At 37.2% G+C, this 17,977-nt stretch overlaps 1 protein-coding gene across 15 annotated transcripts in view; it reads left to right on the top strand.

Annotated features, from left to right (window-relative positions):
* Positions 1-17,977, top strand: part of ZBTB20 (zinc finger and BTB domain containing 20) — an 891,891-nt gene that overhangs the window by 221,224 nt on the left and 652,690 nt on the right. For all 15 annotated transcript variants that reach the window (XM_055429282.2, XM_055429604.2, XM_088837148.1 and 12 more), the window contains one exon: positions 16,788-16,833. The gene's annotated coding sequence lies outside the window, so the exon portion shown is untranslated. The remainder of the gene's footprint in view (positions 1-16,787; positions 16,834-17,977) is intronic.

Below are 17,977 nucleotides of genomic sequence, written 5' to 3'. Positions count from 1 at the left end.
CTTTTGAACTGTGGTGCTAGAGAAGACTCTTGAGAGTCCCTTGGACTGCAAGGAGATCCAACCAGTCCATTCTAAAGGAGATCAATCCTGGGTATTCATTGGAAGGACTGATGCTGAAGCTGAAACTCCAATACTTTGGCCACCTCATGGGAAGAGTTGACTCACTGGAAAAGAGTCTGATGCTAGGAAGGATTGGGGGTGGGAGGAGATGGGGACGACAGAGAATGAGATGGCTGGATGGCATCACCGACTCGATGGACCTGAGTTTGAGTGAACTCCGGGAGTTGGTGATGGACAGGGAGGCCTGGTGTGCTGTGATTCATGGGGTCGCAAAGAGTCAGACATGACTGAGCGACTGAACTGAACTGAACTGAACTGAGGGGTGTTGGTTGACTGACATTATTTTTTTCCCACTCTCCGAAGTTTTCAGAAATATTGCTCAAAAGTTTGGGAAGTAGGAAACAAATATATATGCATATGTATGTATATATTGAGTTGCATTCTTAGCTATTTGTTGGTACATTATTTCGTTAAATTTGCTTATTATCCACTTTATTTTCCGCTTTCTTCATGTGTTATTGTTTAAGCCTCTTCCAAAAGCAAGTGATGTGTTTCTAGCCCATTGACTTCAAATCTTATCTGTACTTCTTTGTACCTATTTAGATCCTTCTATTCCCACAATTAAGCCTAATTCATGAGTTACTTCTGATGTGGAGAAATAAATCTCTAATCAAACAACCCACCTACAAATAACAACCATAAGCTCTGACCAAAAACAAAACCAAAGAAAAACAAAACAAAATACAATGATATTAGCATTTTAGAGAATGAACAATAATAGAAGGAAGCTTTTTAGAAGGGAGTTGAAACTTGTCTTAAGCAATTAGCGAGGGTGGGGTGAGTTTCACATTTTTTGTGGCTTTTCTTGAGAGCATCTGCAGTTGTAGTGGCAAAAAAAGAAACTAAATTTCAAAAGAGAGCCTGATGCTTTCAGACTGGAGGAGTATGGGAAGGGACAGGGATGCCAGAGAGTGACAGGTAACTTTAAAAAGAAAGAGACAGAGATGGGAAAGCTCAAATTCCATATTCAAGCTCTGCCTACCACTTTTTGGCTGACCCCGGAACCTTACATGCACAGGGCAGACTGAAAGCAATTGGAACAGATCTGAATATGCAGAGTTTGCAGCTTGAAATTAGCCAAGCTAATGACTGGCTGAAACAAAACACCAGCTTTCTCTGTTTCTGTATAACTGAATCCAGAATTTTTACCAGTAACATTAACAGTGTCCAATATACAACCCCAAATTAGTTCAGATACAAAAAACATGGTAAATTGTAATCCTTTCTCAAAGGGAAAGAAAATCAATAGATGAAAATTCTGAAATGACCCAGATATTAAAATTATCAGAAAAGAAATTGAAAGAAGCTGAATTATTAATTATAACAGCTGAATGAAGTAAAAGAAAATATGGTTAATATGAATAAAATGATAGGAAATATCAACAGAGAAATTCTAAAGTATATATCTGTATTAAAGAATGAAATTTTTAGGACAGAAAAATACATTATCTGAAATAAATTACCAAGTAGGCTTAATAGCATAATGGATGTGGCTGAAGGATGTCAGTGAAATTGAGATAGATAAATAGAATTCATCCAATCTGAAAAAGAGTAATTAAAAGAATGGAAAGAATAAGCAGAAACTCAGAAGCCTGAAGGAAAAATTTAAAGCATCTAGTATATATGCAGTTGAAAATGGGCAGGAAAATTATTTAAGTATTTTAAGAATAAAAGTAAAAGCTTCCTAAAGGTTTTGAAAGACATCCATATTCAAGGAGTTTACCAAACCCCAGACACAACAAATTTGATGAAAACAATGCCTAGGCATATCATAGTAAAATTACTAAAAGCTAAAAATAATATTGCATTCAAAATTATATTTAGTGTTATTTAGATATTATAATGTTGCATTTGAATATATTTTTTAAAGATGAGGAAACAGTAGAATACAGTCTTTAAGTAATAGGCTTTAGTCTCCTAATATCAAGCTCTGCCACTTATTAAGTCTATGACCTTGATACAGTTTCTTTTCTTAGAACACCATTTTCTGCCTTTATAAAATGATGATAAAGATGCAAATAACACTACCTTATATGGATGATGTATAGATTAAATTATATATGCAGGACTCTTGGCAAATCACTTAGTGGAGTTTAAATAAATGATAGTTCTTGTTACCTTTTTTTTCCCCTGAATGCTCTTTGCCTGGTTGTACTTCTTAATCCTTATTATAGAAAATAATTTTCCTTTCTTTTAATGCCTTTTTCTGATTTTGGTATGAATATTTAATAATCTTGGATAATAAGACGCTTTTCCAGTTTTTATAAAAGACTATACTGGTTTTTGAAGGTTTATTAAGTGTTGCCTTTAAATGTACTTGGATTTGTGTAGGTGCCTGTGTGTGTGTTTATCTCGATTTCTAACTGCTTAGGTAATATTTTAATTTATAAAAATCTATTCAGGTTTTCCAATTCCTCTCAAGCTAGTTTCATTTTCAACAAAAATGTCCTTTAAGTTTTAAAATAGCTTTAATAATTGGTTCAAATAAATAGCATAAAGTTTTTCATGTACATGCATGCTCAGTCACTAAGTCATGTCTGACTCCTTGTGACTATAGCCCACTAGGCTCCTCTGTCCATGGGATTTCCCAGTCAAGAATACTGGAGTGGGTTACCATCTCCTCCTCCAGATCTTCCTGACCCAGGGATCAAACCCATGTCTCCTGAATCTCCTGCACTTCAGTTGTGTCAGACTCTTTGGGACACTATGGACTGTAGCATGCCAGGCTCCTCTGTCTATGAGATTCTCCAGGTAAGAACATTGAAGTGGGTTGTCAGGCCCTCCTCCAGGGGATCTTCCCAACCCAGGGATTGAACATGTGTCTTCTGTATCTCTTTGCATTGGCAGGCAGATTCTTTACCACCTGGGAAGCCCTTGTGAAAGTGTTAGTTGCTAAGTCATGTCCAATTCTTTGTGACCCCTGACTGTAGCTTGCCAGGCTCTTTTCTCCATGGGATTTCCAGGCAAGAACATGGGAATGAGTAGCCATTCACTTCTCCAGGGGAGTTTACCAGTGCAGGGATTGAACCCCGGTCTTCTGCATTGCATGCAGATTCTTTACCATCTGAGCCACCATGGAATCCCTTATGGATATATAAGGGAAGCCTTTATAGATACATAAATATAAATTTTATATTTTTATATTTATACATTTTATATATATATATACACATATATCATTGTATATATTGCTATTCATTCATCTGTCAGTGGACGTTTAGGTTGCTTCCATGTCTTCGCTATTGTAAATAGTGCTGCTATGAACATTGTGGTGCATGTATCTTTTGAACTAGAGCTTTTGTTTTTTCTGGGCATCTGCCCATGAGTGGGATTGCTGGATCATACGGTAGCTCTATTTTTAATTTTTTAAGGAACCCCAAGCAGAGACATTACTTTGCCAACAAAGGTCCGTCTAGTCAAGGCAATGGTTTTTCCCTGGTCATGTATGATTGTGAGAGTTGGACTGTGAAGAAAGCTGATAGCCGAAGAATTGATGCTTTTGAACTGTGGTGTTGGAGAAGACTCTTGAGAGTCCCTTGGACTGCAAGGAGATCCAACCAGTCCATCCTGAAGGAGATCAGTCCTGGGTGTTCAATGGAAGGACTGATGCTAAAGCTGAAACTCCAATACTTTGGCCACTTCATGTGACGAGTTGACTCACTGGAAAAGAGCTGGGAGGGATTGGGGGCGGGAGGAGACGGGGATGACAGAGGATGAGATGGCTGGATGGCATCACCGACTCGATGGACATGAGTTTGAGTGAACTCCGGGAGCTGGTGATGGACAGGGAGGCCTGGTGTGCTGTGATTCATGGGGTCGCAAAGAGTCGGTCATGACTGAGCGACTGAACTGAACTGATACTGTTCTACATAGTGACTGCACCGGTTTACATTCCTGCCAACAGTGTATGAGAGGATTCCATGTTCTACATACCCTCTTAGGCATTTATTATTTGTAGACTTTTTGATGATGCCCATTTTGACTGGTATGAGGTTATATCTCATTGCAGTTTTGATTTTGATATTCTCACTTTTAAAGTGACATTTTATTTTACTATATAAACTACAGAACTTATTTTCCCTCAACACTTTGAAGACATTGTTCCACTGTTTTCTAGACTCTGTTGTGGCTGTTTAGGTGTTAACTATCAGTTTAGTTGAGCTTCCTCTGTAGATAATTTGTCCTTACTCTCTGTCTTTGGTATTTGTACAGATTGTGGATTTTTTTTACTCCAAGATTCCTTCTTTTCTCTTCTTCTTGTTTGTTTTTGAAGAAAGCTGACAATTCATACTGAATTTCCTAGGCTCCAAAATCAGTTTTCTTCTGCCCGGGCTCATCCAGTGGGAATCATTGCTAACTGACTGGAGGAAAGAAGGAATAAAAATATTTCTCCTTTGTCAAATTGGGTCACATTTCCAAGTACTGCTGCTTCTCTGTGGTGACCCAACTGCTTCACCAGGACCCCCTGTTTTACCCCTCTGTCCCTTGCCATTGCTAAAAAATTTCTGGGTTGTGTCACCATACCTTGGTTCCCTTATCAGCCTCTTCTGCATACTTTGTATTATCTCATTTTAAACACTATGAGTCATGTTTTCTTTGATTGGATCATCAGTGATGCAGTGTTCTAGATTCCATTATAATGTCTCTAGGTTTGAATTAATTTTAATTATTATTCTTAAGACTTGCTTTATACATATGATGTTTCCTATCTTTCTCAGTTTTGGAAAGGGTCCATTATTGCTTGAGATATTGTCTTTTTGTCTTTACTTTCTCATTCCCAACTAAACTTTAGACGTGTGTTAGATATTTCTATTCTGTTCTTCATATTTCTTAATCTCTTTTCTTAAATTTTTCATTTTTATCTTTTTATTCTGGGTAAATTCCTTAGAATTATCTTTCAGTAATTCTTCCCTTGTCTGGCATCTAATGTGATGTAGCCTCATTTCAAATATTAACTTTAATATAAATTTTATTCCTATCACATCTGCTTTTTCATGTTTTTTTCTTATTTTTGCCTCTTTCTGTAAATATTTTTTTTTATCATTTTAAATGGTTTATCCCACTTCAGTTTAGTTCAGTTCAGTCGCTCAGTCATGTCCGACTCTTTGCGACCCCATGAATCACAGCACGCCAGGCATTCCTGTCCATCACCAGCTCCCGGAGTTCACTCAAACTCACTTCCATCGTATTGGTGATGCCATCCAGCCAACTCATTCTCTGTCGTCCCCTTCTTCTCCTGCCCCCAATCCCTCCCAGCATCAGAGTCTTTTCCAGTGAGTCAACTCTTCTAAATTCTGATATTAATATTCTCTTCTTTCAGTTCTTAAGGCTGTGCCCTCCCAATTCATTTTCTAGCTTAATGCTCATATTTGATGTAAAGCACTTTTGTGTGTGCTGATTCATATGGAAAAGCTTTTCTTTATCTCTGATATTTCTGATATTTAAGCTCTTCTTAATTGCTTTACCTGTGAGACTCCACATGATCTAGGTTGTTGAAGGTGTCCTGCTAGAGAGTTTTACTTTCTTCTTCTTCTTTCTTTTTCTAGGTAGTCCATGCATATTACCTGATTGCCATTCTCTGTGATTGCATTATTGTACAACTGCCTTTTGTCCCTGAGCCTTCCTGATTATTACTGAATTGGATAATACCCCCAGGATGTTGTGGGAACATCATAAGGCCTTGTCCTTCACACTCCTTTTCTTCCTGTCTTTTTAGAATTTTAATTTATTGGAAGATTAAACATTTTAAAAGTTTTATTAGTGTATATGTTTGTATATTTTCTGTTTTAAATATATTTTAACAGGAACATTTCTAAGATTTTATAGAAAAGAGTAGAGCATACTTCTCCAGGGGAATTTTTACCATTCCTTTGGCTTGAATGTTTTTGTTTGTATTTTTTTCCCAAGGATAACTTCCTAACTCATTTTTTAATTTATTCAGGTCTTTACCTGAATGTGAGCATTCAATGGTACTATCACTACCCATTCTATCTGAAATTTTAACCACAAATTTTCCATCTTAGAATTTATTTCTTCTTTCCTCACTTTATTTTAATTCTTAACATTGACCATTGTCTATCATTCTATGCATTCAAATTATTTTCCTTGCTTATTGTCAGTTGCTCACACAAATATATAACTTCCTTGAAATCAGAAATTTTCGTCTGTTTTGTTCATTCCTATATCTTCACCACCTAAAATAATGACTGGCTCAAAATAAAGATGCAATAAATATTTGCTTAATGGGTAAAATATTCAGTGGCTGTATAGTGTGTGCCTGTCCCTGAACTAGGTGGTGATGATAGAAAGGAAAGAAAAATGGGCAAGATTCCACCCCTCATGAAGATGGAAGTCTTATAGAGAACATAGATAAACTTAAAAGTCAGTTTATCACAAGTAGACAAAGGTTATAATTTCAAATGAACTCTTTTAATAAACTTATTGCTATCAGGTGGGCATTCTTTGAGGTTGCATGGTGCTTACTGTTGATATGCAATGCTTCTAAGACCTTTTAGTCTTTTTCTTATTTTGAGAAGAGACCAAAGAATACACACACAAACACATCAGAGACAATACTTAGAAAACAGTTTTAATGAGGGAGCTGACGTAAGTTTGACTAAAGTAGTATGAAAATGAAAGCAACTAATTATGAAAAATTATACTTAAAAGTATCTTAAATAATACTTTAAAAGGCACCTTATCTGCTTCTTATGAAACCTGTGTGCAGGTCAAGAAGCAACAGTTAGAAATAAACATGAAACAATGGACTTGCTGAAAATTGGTAAAGGAGTACATCAAGGCTGTTTATTGTCGCCCTGCTTATTTAATTTATATGGAGAGTACATCATGCAAAATACTGGGCTGGATGAAGCACAAGCTGGAATCAAGATTGCCAGGAGAAATATCAATAACCTCAGGTATGCAGATGACCCCACATTGTGGCAGGAAGCAAAGAGGAACTAAAGAGCCTCTTAATGAAGATGAAAGAGCAGAGTGAAAAAGCTGGTTTAAAACTCAACACTCAAAAAACTGACATCCAATCCCAAGACTTCATGGCAAGTAGATGGGAGCAATGGAAAAAGTGACAGACTGTTTTCTTGGGCTCCAAAATCATTGCAGATGGTGACTGCAGCCGTAACATTAAAAGACACTTGCTCCTTGGAAGAAAAGCTATGACAAACCTGGACAACATATTAAAAAGCAGAGACACTACTTTGCCTACAAAGATCCATCTAGTGAAAGCTATGGTTTTTCCAGTAGTCATGTATGGATGTGAGAGTTGGACCATAAAGAAAGCTGAGCACCAAAGAATTGATGCTTTTGAACTGTGGTGTTAGAGAAGACTCTTGAGCATCCCTTGGACTGCAGGGAGATCCAACCAGTCCAGTCTAAAGGAAATCAGTCCTGAATATTCATTAGAAGGACTGATACTGTAGCTGAAGTTCCAATACTTTGGCCACATGATGTTAAGAGTCTGATTCATTGGAAACGACCCTGATCTGAGAAAGAAAGAAGGCAGGAGGAGAAGGAAATGACAGAGGATGAGATGGTTGGATGGCATCACCAACTTGATGGGCATGCGTTTGAGCAAGCTTCAGACGATGGTGAAGGACAGGGAAGCCTGGCGTGCTGCAGTTCACGGGGTCGCAAAGAGGCAGATGTGACTGAGTGACAACATGAAAAATGAATTTTCAATAAAGTTTTCATAGTATTCAGTTTCTTCCAGTGCCACTGTATGATAATCACAGTGCAAAGCAGGGACCTAACTCTAAATTCTGATGCCCTGCAATTGTACCTAAAGAGCTGGTACACATTTGCCTTTTACAACTCGGCAGGTAGTACACAGAAGAGGATATGCTGTTGCCTTATCATAGTAAATAATAAAGTTCACAGCTATATTTACACAGGTTGAGTTTTCAGCTTGTGAATTCCTGGGAAGAATGTTAAATCTCTGCTGCTACTGCTGCTGCTAAGTCGCTTCAGTCATGTCCGACTCTGTGCAACCCCATAGACAGCAGCCCACCAGGCTCCCCTGTCCCTGGGATTCTCCAGGCAAGAACACTGGAGTGGGTTGCCAGCTCCTTCTCCAGTGCATGAAAGGGAAAAGTGAAAGTGAAGTTGCTCAGTCGTGTCCTACTCTTAGTGACCCCATGGACTGGAGCCCACCAGGCTCCTCCATCCATGGGATTTTCCAGGCAAGAGTACTGGAGTGGGCTGCCATTGCCTTCTCTGGTTAAATCTCTAATAGGTATTTAATATACATTTCAGTTGATTTTTCTACTAACTGTAATGGTAGTAATTAGTTTGTTTATATGTGGGAAAGGTATGTCACCTAAGAAAAAACTATAGATTCTTTGTCAGTTTTTCTTTTATGTTAAAATGTCTTTCCATTTCTAACGGCTGTTATGTTCCTACTGCTCTTAGGTGTTTCTTTTTTTTTTTTTTACTTATTGTCCCTCACATCTAGTTACTTTTTTCTTGCCTCTAAATCCTTTTCCTTTTCTTTTTTCTCTACCCAAAATGTCTGTTCCTGGGCTTTTAGTCAAATCATATCCCTATTTTGCTGCAGACATTGGCTGGCCAACACAAAAGAACTAATTTGTAGTAAGCCCCTTGTCCTAAATGCCATGAATTATACTATCAGTGCTTTCATATATACAATCTTATTCAATTACCATTAAAAACTCTACATGTTAGACAAAACCCCCCCCCATTTTAAATAAGATGAAACTGAGTATTTAGGGAGATTATGTAAATTCCCCTAGGATACACACTTAGTAAGCTGGAATTCAAATCCTAAACTTCTTATTGGAAGTGGTTGCTCTTCTTATTATAATTCCATTGCATCTCCTAGATATTGTACCTCCAGCCTACCTAGTATTGCTTTTGAAGTTTGCCATTGATTGAACAGAATTTATAATAAAAGAGTGCCTATAGCTTCAAGTCTTCCATGTGGCAGATAGACTCGGAATGCAGAGAAAACAACAGTAGGGGTAGCTGTTACCTATCTAATTTTACAGTCTCTCTTGATTGAAAACTGCTGCTCCAAACCTTATATTTATACATCTGACCAATTTTTATTGAGTGTTTATTGTGTGTCAGGCACTAAACCAGACCCTGGGTATAGAGGGCTGAACAAAATAATGTGGCCTCTGTGTAGTGTACAACCTAGTGAAGGAGAGGGAATAAACAACTAAACCAGTAACCGCATGGATAATTCAAACTGCAATGGGTTCCAGAAAGAATAAAATAATGGTTGGGTCTGTCTCAGGAACAGTAGTCAAACTCAGTCTCTCTGAGACTGAGAAGAACCACATAATTGGTTAGGAACTGCAGAACTCTTTCAGGGACCTGAATTGACTCTTTCAGGGTCAAATTCTACCATACCAGCTATCTGATGAAGAAGGAGATAAAGATCAACCCGTCCACCTCAGGATCAAACCAACCAGGCTTTGTAATCTGTTATTTAATTTGAGACTCAGATTCTGATAATTTAGTTTTGTACTGATTAAGAGGAAAAATAGAAAGGAAGAGTCAAAGAGAGAAGCTGCAAGATCAGGGCCTTTAAAGATTGAAAAATATTTTGTTTAGAGATGTAGCTCTTTAATTTTTCAACGCATTGTGAATTATTTAATCATTAGGAATAGATGTGATACAATTCATTCAGTATTCCTATACCCAATATTTAACCCAAATTCCTAATATTTAACCCATGTGTGTGTTAGTCCCTCAGTCGTGTCCAACTCTTTGTGAGCTCATGGACTGTAGCCCGCCAGGCTCCTCTGTCCACAGAATTCTCCAGGCAAGAATACTAGAGTGGGTAGCCATTCCCTTCTCTGGGGATCTTCCTGACCCAGGGACTGAACTCAGATCTCCTGCATTGCAGGTAGATTCTTTATTGTTTGAGCCACAAGGGAAGACCCATTTAACCCATACCTACTATTAATTCATTCGGTTATGTACTAGGAACTAATGACATAATGGTGAATAAGACAAAACCTGTGTTTCCTATTTTTACATTCTTATGTGAAAGACAGTTACAATGCTGTGTGATGATTATTATGATAAGATTAAGCATAGGACATCAGATTCTCGAGGAGGTAACACCTAAATTAAGACCCCAGGAATATGTACAAGCTGGTCAGTAGAATTTTCACATTCCCTAAAAATAAATCCTTTCCATAATCATAGCTTCAAGTTGAGAATATTTTGAAAATATTATTTTTAACATTTTTCTAAGCTTTAATTTTGTTAATTTTCTTTACTAACTCTTAAACTTTAATGTACAAAGTTAAGTTTTAAAAGTCATCTATTAAAAAAACTATTTTCTATTTAATAAACTCTGAAGTGTGACTTACAGGATAGAATTATTAATATTTAGTATATTGTGGATCAGGGTTCTATGGAGAATCCAAATTCATCATGTTGATACATAAAATTTGATATTAAATTGTTTCATTTTAAGTGGTAGCCAATAATAATAATAGAAATTTTACATACAAAATTGTTCTGTAAGCTTGCTGCTGCTGCTGCTAAGTCACTTCAGTCATGTCCGACTCTGTGTGACCCCATAGACGGAAGCCCACCAGGCTCCCCTGTCTCTGGGATTCTCCAGGCAAGAACACTGGAGTGGGTTGCCATTTCCTTCTCCAATGTGTGAAAGTGGAAAGTGAAAAGTGAAAGTGAAGTCGCTCAGTCGTGTCCTACCCTTAGCGACCCCAGGGACTGCAGCCTACCAGGCTCCTCCATCCATGGGATTTTCTAGGCAAGAGTACTGGAGTGGCTTGCCATTGCCTTCTCTGTCTGTAAGCTTAGCTTTTTACTAAACTCTGTAGCTTTATTAGAGCAAGTGTGACTTAAAGTCTAGACAGACCAATTGTGCCTTTGGATTAATGGGTGTTTATCATATGATTTCCTTTTCCTTCCTCATTGCCTTTTATCTGTTTCCAGTTCACAGAGCTGATAAATAGATAACTTTTGTTTCTCTTTAGTCCCCTTTCTGATAGGGCTGAATCTAACTTAGTAATTTATTAAAATAAGCATAATTAACAAGTTTTTCAAGTCTGCTTTTAAAGTTATATTCCTCTTAATCTTCATAAACATTCAGTTCAGGTAAACTTCAGAATTCAGGACACCTCAAAGTAAAAAAATAAGCTGGCTTTATTGTTTATTAAAATCTACATTTTATAATAATATAATAATGATTGAGTACACAGATCAATTGTAGGTCTGGAAGAAGTAAATAGATATTAAATAAAATAAATGTATTTTAGATTACATAGTATCTTTTCTTAAAATAGACCAAATTTATAACGTAAAACACTAAATATTCCTAAGAATGCTCATTCATTCATGGGGGAAATACTTTACTTTTAAGTTTAAATTTAGGCTCAGAGCGCTTTTATGGAGCCATTGCTCCTGCAGACCCAGCTGAGACTCTTTTCAGTACCTTAAATGAATTGCTGCTGTTGCTGTTCAGTTGCTAAGTCATGTCAGACTCTTTGGGACTCCATGAACTGTATCACACCAGGCTTCCATGTCCTTCACTGTCTCCTGGAGTTTGCCTAAACTCATGTCCATTGAGTCAGTGATGCTATCCAACCATCTCATCTACTGTCACTCCCTTCTCCTCCTGCCCTCAATCTTATCCAGCATCAGCTTCTTTTCCAGTGAGTCGGTTCTTCATATCAGGTGGCCAAAGTATTGGAGCTTCAGCTTCATCGTCAATCCTTCCAATGAATATTCAGTGTTGATTTCTTTTAGGATTGACTGATTTGATCTCCTTTTAGTCCAAGGAACTCTCAAGAGTCTTCTCCAGCGCCACAATAAGTGAATTATGTATTAGATTTATTAGTGGCTCAAGAGGTAACATTAAATACCCCCTCTTCCATCACTAGCCAGGCCTATCCAGTATGAAGGGAAGATAAATTTTCAGTCAACACAACACAAAGTCAGACCTATTCAGTTCCCACTGGGGAACACAGCTATGCCAACGTAGAAGTAGAAAGAACTTAAAAAAAAATCCTCTATAGTATATCTCCATCAGGAATGGTACTGATAGTAACTTCACCCTCATAAAACCCAAACAATTCTAGGGATTATGTAAACTGTAATGGATTCTAAAGACATTGTGTAACAATTCTTTGTGCTGTCCTCCAGATCAAATCAGATGGTCTAGAACCTCAGTATGTATTAATTTGTGTATTTTAAGCCCTGAAAGCAAAACCAATTGTAATATTTTTTACTTCTGTTTGGAAAACCATGTGTTATATGTGAACTCAGGTCATTTGCAGAGTCTCTTTCATTTCAGTCACTCAGTCATGTCTGACTCTTTGCGACCCCATGAATCACAGCACGCCAGGCCTCCCTGTCCATCACCAACTCCCGGAGTTCACTCAAATTCATGTCCATCAAGTCGGTGATGCCATCCAGACATCTCATCCTCTGTCGTCCCCTTCTCCTGCTCCCAATCCCTCCCAGCAACAGAGTCTTGTCCAGTGAGTCAACTCTTCCCATGAGGTGGCCAAAGTATTGGAGTTTCAGCTTTAGCATCAGTCCTTCCAATGAACACCCAGGACTGATCTCCTTCAGGATGGATTGGTTGGACCTCCTTGTAGTCCAAGGGACTCTCAAGAGTCTTCTCCAGCACCACAGTTCAAAAGCATCAATTCTTCGGCGATCAGCTTTCTTCACAGTCCAACTCTCACATCCATGCATGACCACTGGAAAAACCATAGCCTTGACTAGACGGACCTTTGTTGGCAAAGTATTGTCTCTGCTTTTTAATATGCAAGAGTCTCTTTAGAATACATAAAAAAGTGATACTGTTCATGTGTGATTTTTAGGGAGCCTATAACACCTGGTCCCGATTCCAGCTGAATAATTATGTTTACCTTTGCCCTTATAGTTCCATTTCCTGATTGTTTCACTTAAGTGTAGACCATGGTCCTTCATTTTTCATTCAGAAAAATGGGCACATATTACTGCCCTCCTCTTCTGTAATAGAACTGGTGCTTTAAAATGCTGGTTAGAGTTGCACATTGTAGCTATTAATATTGTTCGAGTGTTTACTGATTCAGAAATGTTCTCTGAACATCTAGCACATGACTGGCTCCTAGATGAGCTGTGGAATAGAAAGTGATATATTGAGCTATCTTTCTCACTCCTTAACTCCATCTTTAGCTTAAAGGTACAAAAACATCCTCTCCTTTCCTCATACAACTAAGACAATACTAATAGCTTCTGTTCAGCAATGTTTACTTTCATACCGTGCTAGTTCTTTTACATGCCTATAGCATATAATGTGTGCTTAGTCACTCAGTCATGTCCAACTCTTTGAGAGCCCGTGGACTGTAGCCCGCCAGGCTCCTCTGTCCATGGGGATTTTCTAGGCAAGAAAACTGGAGTGGGTTGCCATGCCCTCCTCCAGGGGATCTTCCCAACCCAGGTATTGAACCCAGATCTCCCACATTGCAGATGGATTTGTTACCATCTGAGCCACCCAGGGAAGCTCAAGAATAGTGGAGTGTGTAGCCTATCCCTTCTCTAGGGGCTCTTCCACACCCAGGAATCGAAACGGGGTCTTCTGCATTGCAGGTGGATTCTTTACCAGCTGAGCTTCCAGGGACGCATAGGCACAAACAATCTTATAGGTTAGGTAACATGATCATCATTTTTGTTGTTTAGTCACTACGTCATGTCCGACTCTTTTGCGACCCCATGGGTTGTAGCCTGCCAGATTCCCCTGTCTATGGGATTTCCCAGGCAAGAATACTGGAGTGGGAACTGCTGAATACTGAATACTGAAGTGGCAACTTCCTTCTCCAGTGGATCTTCCCAACCTAGGGATAGAACTCACATCTCCTGCATTGGCAGGCATATTCTTTACCACTGCACCATCAGGAGAACCTGATCATCATTTTACAGACAGGGAAAATGTAACTCATTTAAGATCATACAATTGAAAAGAGGATCTAGAACTCAATTCGAGGTTTCTCTGGTAGCAAAAGCTAATCAGCTATCCACCATCCTTTCTCATATAACTCTGCTGTTGTCCCAGACCCACAGGTCATTGATCCCATAAATAGCTTCTCTTATGCGTGGCACATCCTCACATAGGCTGACCCCATTGACTGAACCTGAGGACCATCGTTTGGCACTAGCTTCAGAGAGGCAAATGCCCACCATGGTTGCAGGTCACAAGGATACTGTGTGCTGCATTCTTTTATCTACACAACCAAGTGCTTCACATCCCTCACCACCATCCCCCTTGGTTATCAGGGATTCCCTCAGCACTGGTCTGTCCAACCTTACCTTCTCTTCTTTCCCTGGAGGTGATTGTACAGCATTGTCTTTGGCAAAGTTAGAAAGTAACTCACTTATTTACTTCGGGTAACAATAAATAACTATATCTTGTTAATAATTGTGCATATGTTTTATGTAGCTTTAGATAATCTGAGACAGTCTTACACAGCTGGTATGTGAGATTGAATCAATTTTCTTTCATACTGGTCTCCCAGTATATAATTCTATTAACAAAAAAGTAGACTACATAAGGATAAAAAATACATACTTATAGTAATTTACTAGGGCATTTTATAAGTGATACACATTCATGTACTTAAGACTTTTTGAGTGTTATATAAAAATCAGTTTTTGCTCAACAATACAAAAAAGTAAACTGAATATGTTTTCTCAAAGTGTGCCAGATCTGTCCCAAATTCCTCAAACTGTACGTATTGTGTTTATGTCTTTATCTGAGCTGTAGTAAATATTTTTAATTTTGTTTTGTTTTTTGTTGTTTTTTTAAGACTATTATTTTGGATTAGTGTTGGATTCACAGTAAAATTAATAGAAATGCATTAATTTTAAAAGTACTTGTAAATTGTTGGCTCTATGAAGGTAAGGTATTTTCTAATTTATCTTTTAAAATATAATGCTTAACAGTACTTTGCATGCAATAGATGCTCACTAAGTACTGTTGACTTATTAAATAAATTAGTTTGTAATAGTTTGAACAGATTTGTAGTCCTAAATTGTTCTTGCCATCATTTCATTCTGCATAATTAAGGAAGTTTTACTAAGATGATTAAAAAATGTGTTATCAAATTACTGGTTTATATTCTAAAGCAATGGGATAAAAGAGACCCTGGCTGTACCCCTATGAGGAACCAGGGAGGATGTGTTTTTCACTGTAGGTATTCTTAGTGGATTTCACGTGTGACTGAATTTATTTCACATACAAAGTTTAGATTTATCATTTCCATGTGGCACTCTAAAGTTTTTTCCTTTACCCTTCTCCGATAACTAATGTTTTTCTTATTATAAAAATAATGTTTGTTGTAGTGATTAACTATGTATGAAAGTAAAAAGAAAAAATTAAAATCATGCATAATCTTATTATCCAAATATAATCACTTAAATTTTTCTGTTCTTTTTTTTTTCTCAGCCACACAAATTCTATTATGTTCATACAATTGGTACTCTGTATGTTTATAACATACTTTAGAACCACGAACTGCCCTGCAGATTGTTTCAAAATATTCCTTTATATGGATGTGCTATACTTTATTTTTCTACTGTTGAAAATTTAGCTTAGCTAGGTTAGTTTTTGTTTTTTGCTAACATAAATCTCTGTTGATGTTCAGTTATGTAAGGTAGAGTTTTAGAATTTAAATTACTGCAGAATTAAAGATTCTGAATTTTAAATTCTTAATCATATTACTCAGTAGTTTTCCAGAAAAATTTTAGCAATTCATACTCCCCTCAGAAGTGTATGAAGAGGTGTTTCATTGTCATCATAAAAATTGATGATTTTTTCACACTTTTAAGCAAGATTTATCAACTAGACTTAATGACTTTAATACGTTCCTATCATCAACTATGTTCAGAAGTATAGAGATTAAATATTTTAGTTTGCTTTCAGAGAGATTACAATATAGGTTTAAGGGCCACAGTAGTTCAGAGGCTGCATTTTGCAATACAGTTTCCACCTTCATGCAAATATTTTTTGGGTCTAATTGTAAACTCTGCATACTTTTTTTAAGCTGGACTTCTTTACCAATACCTACTTCGATGGCAGTTTTCTCACTGTGTTGCATTGAGGCATCATATCTAATGTGGCTTTAGCATTTCCTTTTATAGAAATCTCATTTCTGTTTGCTGTTGTAACTTGAAGTTAATGAGCATAGAGCTTATTTTTATTTATTTATGCATTTCTGTGGACTTCTCTACAAAAGCACCTTTCTTCCTCACTAGTCCAAACTGAGCGTTGATGAACCTGAGTGTGGATGAATCTGAGTAGCAGTCATATTCGTATTAGGAAGGCAATAGTCATGGAAGAATACCAAAGGAAAAAAATCAATTTTAAGTGTTTGTTTCATCTTCTGGTAAAAATATTTTCATTTCAGAGTCTGTGGTGAGTCTTAGTCCCTTGCTTGTACTTGTTTTTGATCACATTGCTCCAGGAAGCTGTGTGTGCATATACTCACACATATGAATTTAAGGTGAACTGAAATATCCTATGGGGAAAATTCAGATATAAAATAACCCACTTGTTTAAGGACTACAATCTTTTCTACTTCTCTGCAGAAATTGTCTCAGCGCAAATACTGGCTCCACTTCGAAAATTATTTTTACTCACAAAATATATTTGTTTTACATTTCAGAGTACCTGATAAATTGCAAGTCTGTCTGTGCCCCGTAGCTGCACAGGTATGTATATGAATTACCTATAGTTATGTTAATCTACATATTAGCTGGTAAGTGATTACATTTGGGGGGCATTAAAATTGCTTAACAGATTTAATAATGTGAAAATGTTAATTTTTGAGTACCTTCAAATACTGACAAGCATCAAAGGATATTATATTTTATACATACCTTGCATTTCACTTTATTGTAAGAATCAAATAAACATTTCTAAGATTTGATGAAGCAGAATAATTTTAGATACAAAGCATTCATTTAATGGAAAGATTAGAAACTGTTTTATGGAACTGTTCTATTAAAGTGGCTCCTGATGTGGAATCAGAGACTATTGCAAAACCACTGTTTTTGACACTATTGTTTTATTTTAAAACTTATTTTGTGTTACTTTTGAGTTTATTTTCTGTGGTGGCTGCTTTAGGTAAGGAGTAGTTGCAGATATACTTCCTGTGTGCTGCACTGTCTCAAGCACTAGAGTAATGGGGAAAAGAAGTTTGCACCTGTTTAAAATCCTCAACTGTGTGGTGTTGTGGTTTCTGGGCAACAGGCAGGAATTCTCAAAAGTTTGGTTGCACCTGCTCAATTGTTGTTTGCAGCTGTGTCATATGACTGAGCACACAGAGAAGCTTGTTAGCAGTTTGCTTGTGCTGTTACATATTTTGTGTCCTCCAAGTTTGAAATAGTCCTTGAGCTATTACATTGGTTTATTATAAAACTCATCGATTCTAGTTCCCAAATATTTTATCCAAATTCTTCGTTCTCAGTCTCAAATATTTTCTTAGCAACTGTTGACTGCCCTAGATAATGTGTATGCTAACTTCTCAAGAGAATACCTGGGGAGAGTAGATCTCTCAAGATAACTTGGTTGATAATAATTTTTGTCCTCATAGAGACATTTTCTGTTGGCTCAGTTTCACTATGTTGGCAACCCCACTATGTGAGGCTGGATGTAGTTATTGATCCATTTAGCTGAACAGATTTGAAAGCATTTGGCTATTAGTGGACACATGGGGCATATTCAGAAAATTTAAGTGATATTAAGAAAATTCAAGATGATTTCTTGATTTGTGCATGTGTCTCCATTGCAGCTGAGTGGAAGTGAGAGAGAAAATAAGGAAAAATTAGATAATTATCTTTGAAAAGGAACCAA

Source organism: Moschus berezovskii, chromosome 1 (assembly GCF_049115385.1).
Source record: "Moschus berezovskii isolate FMDL1 chromosome 1, NW_MosBer_1.0, whole genome shotgun sequence".
In the NCBI taxonomy this organism is placed as follows: Eukaryota; Metazoa; Chordata; class Mammalia; order Artiodactyla; family Moschidae; genus Moschus; species Moschus berezovskii.
Note: the sequence above shows the minus strand (reverse complement) of the source record. Positions and strands in the feature narration are given on the sequence as shown.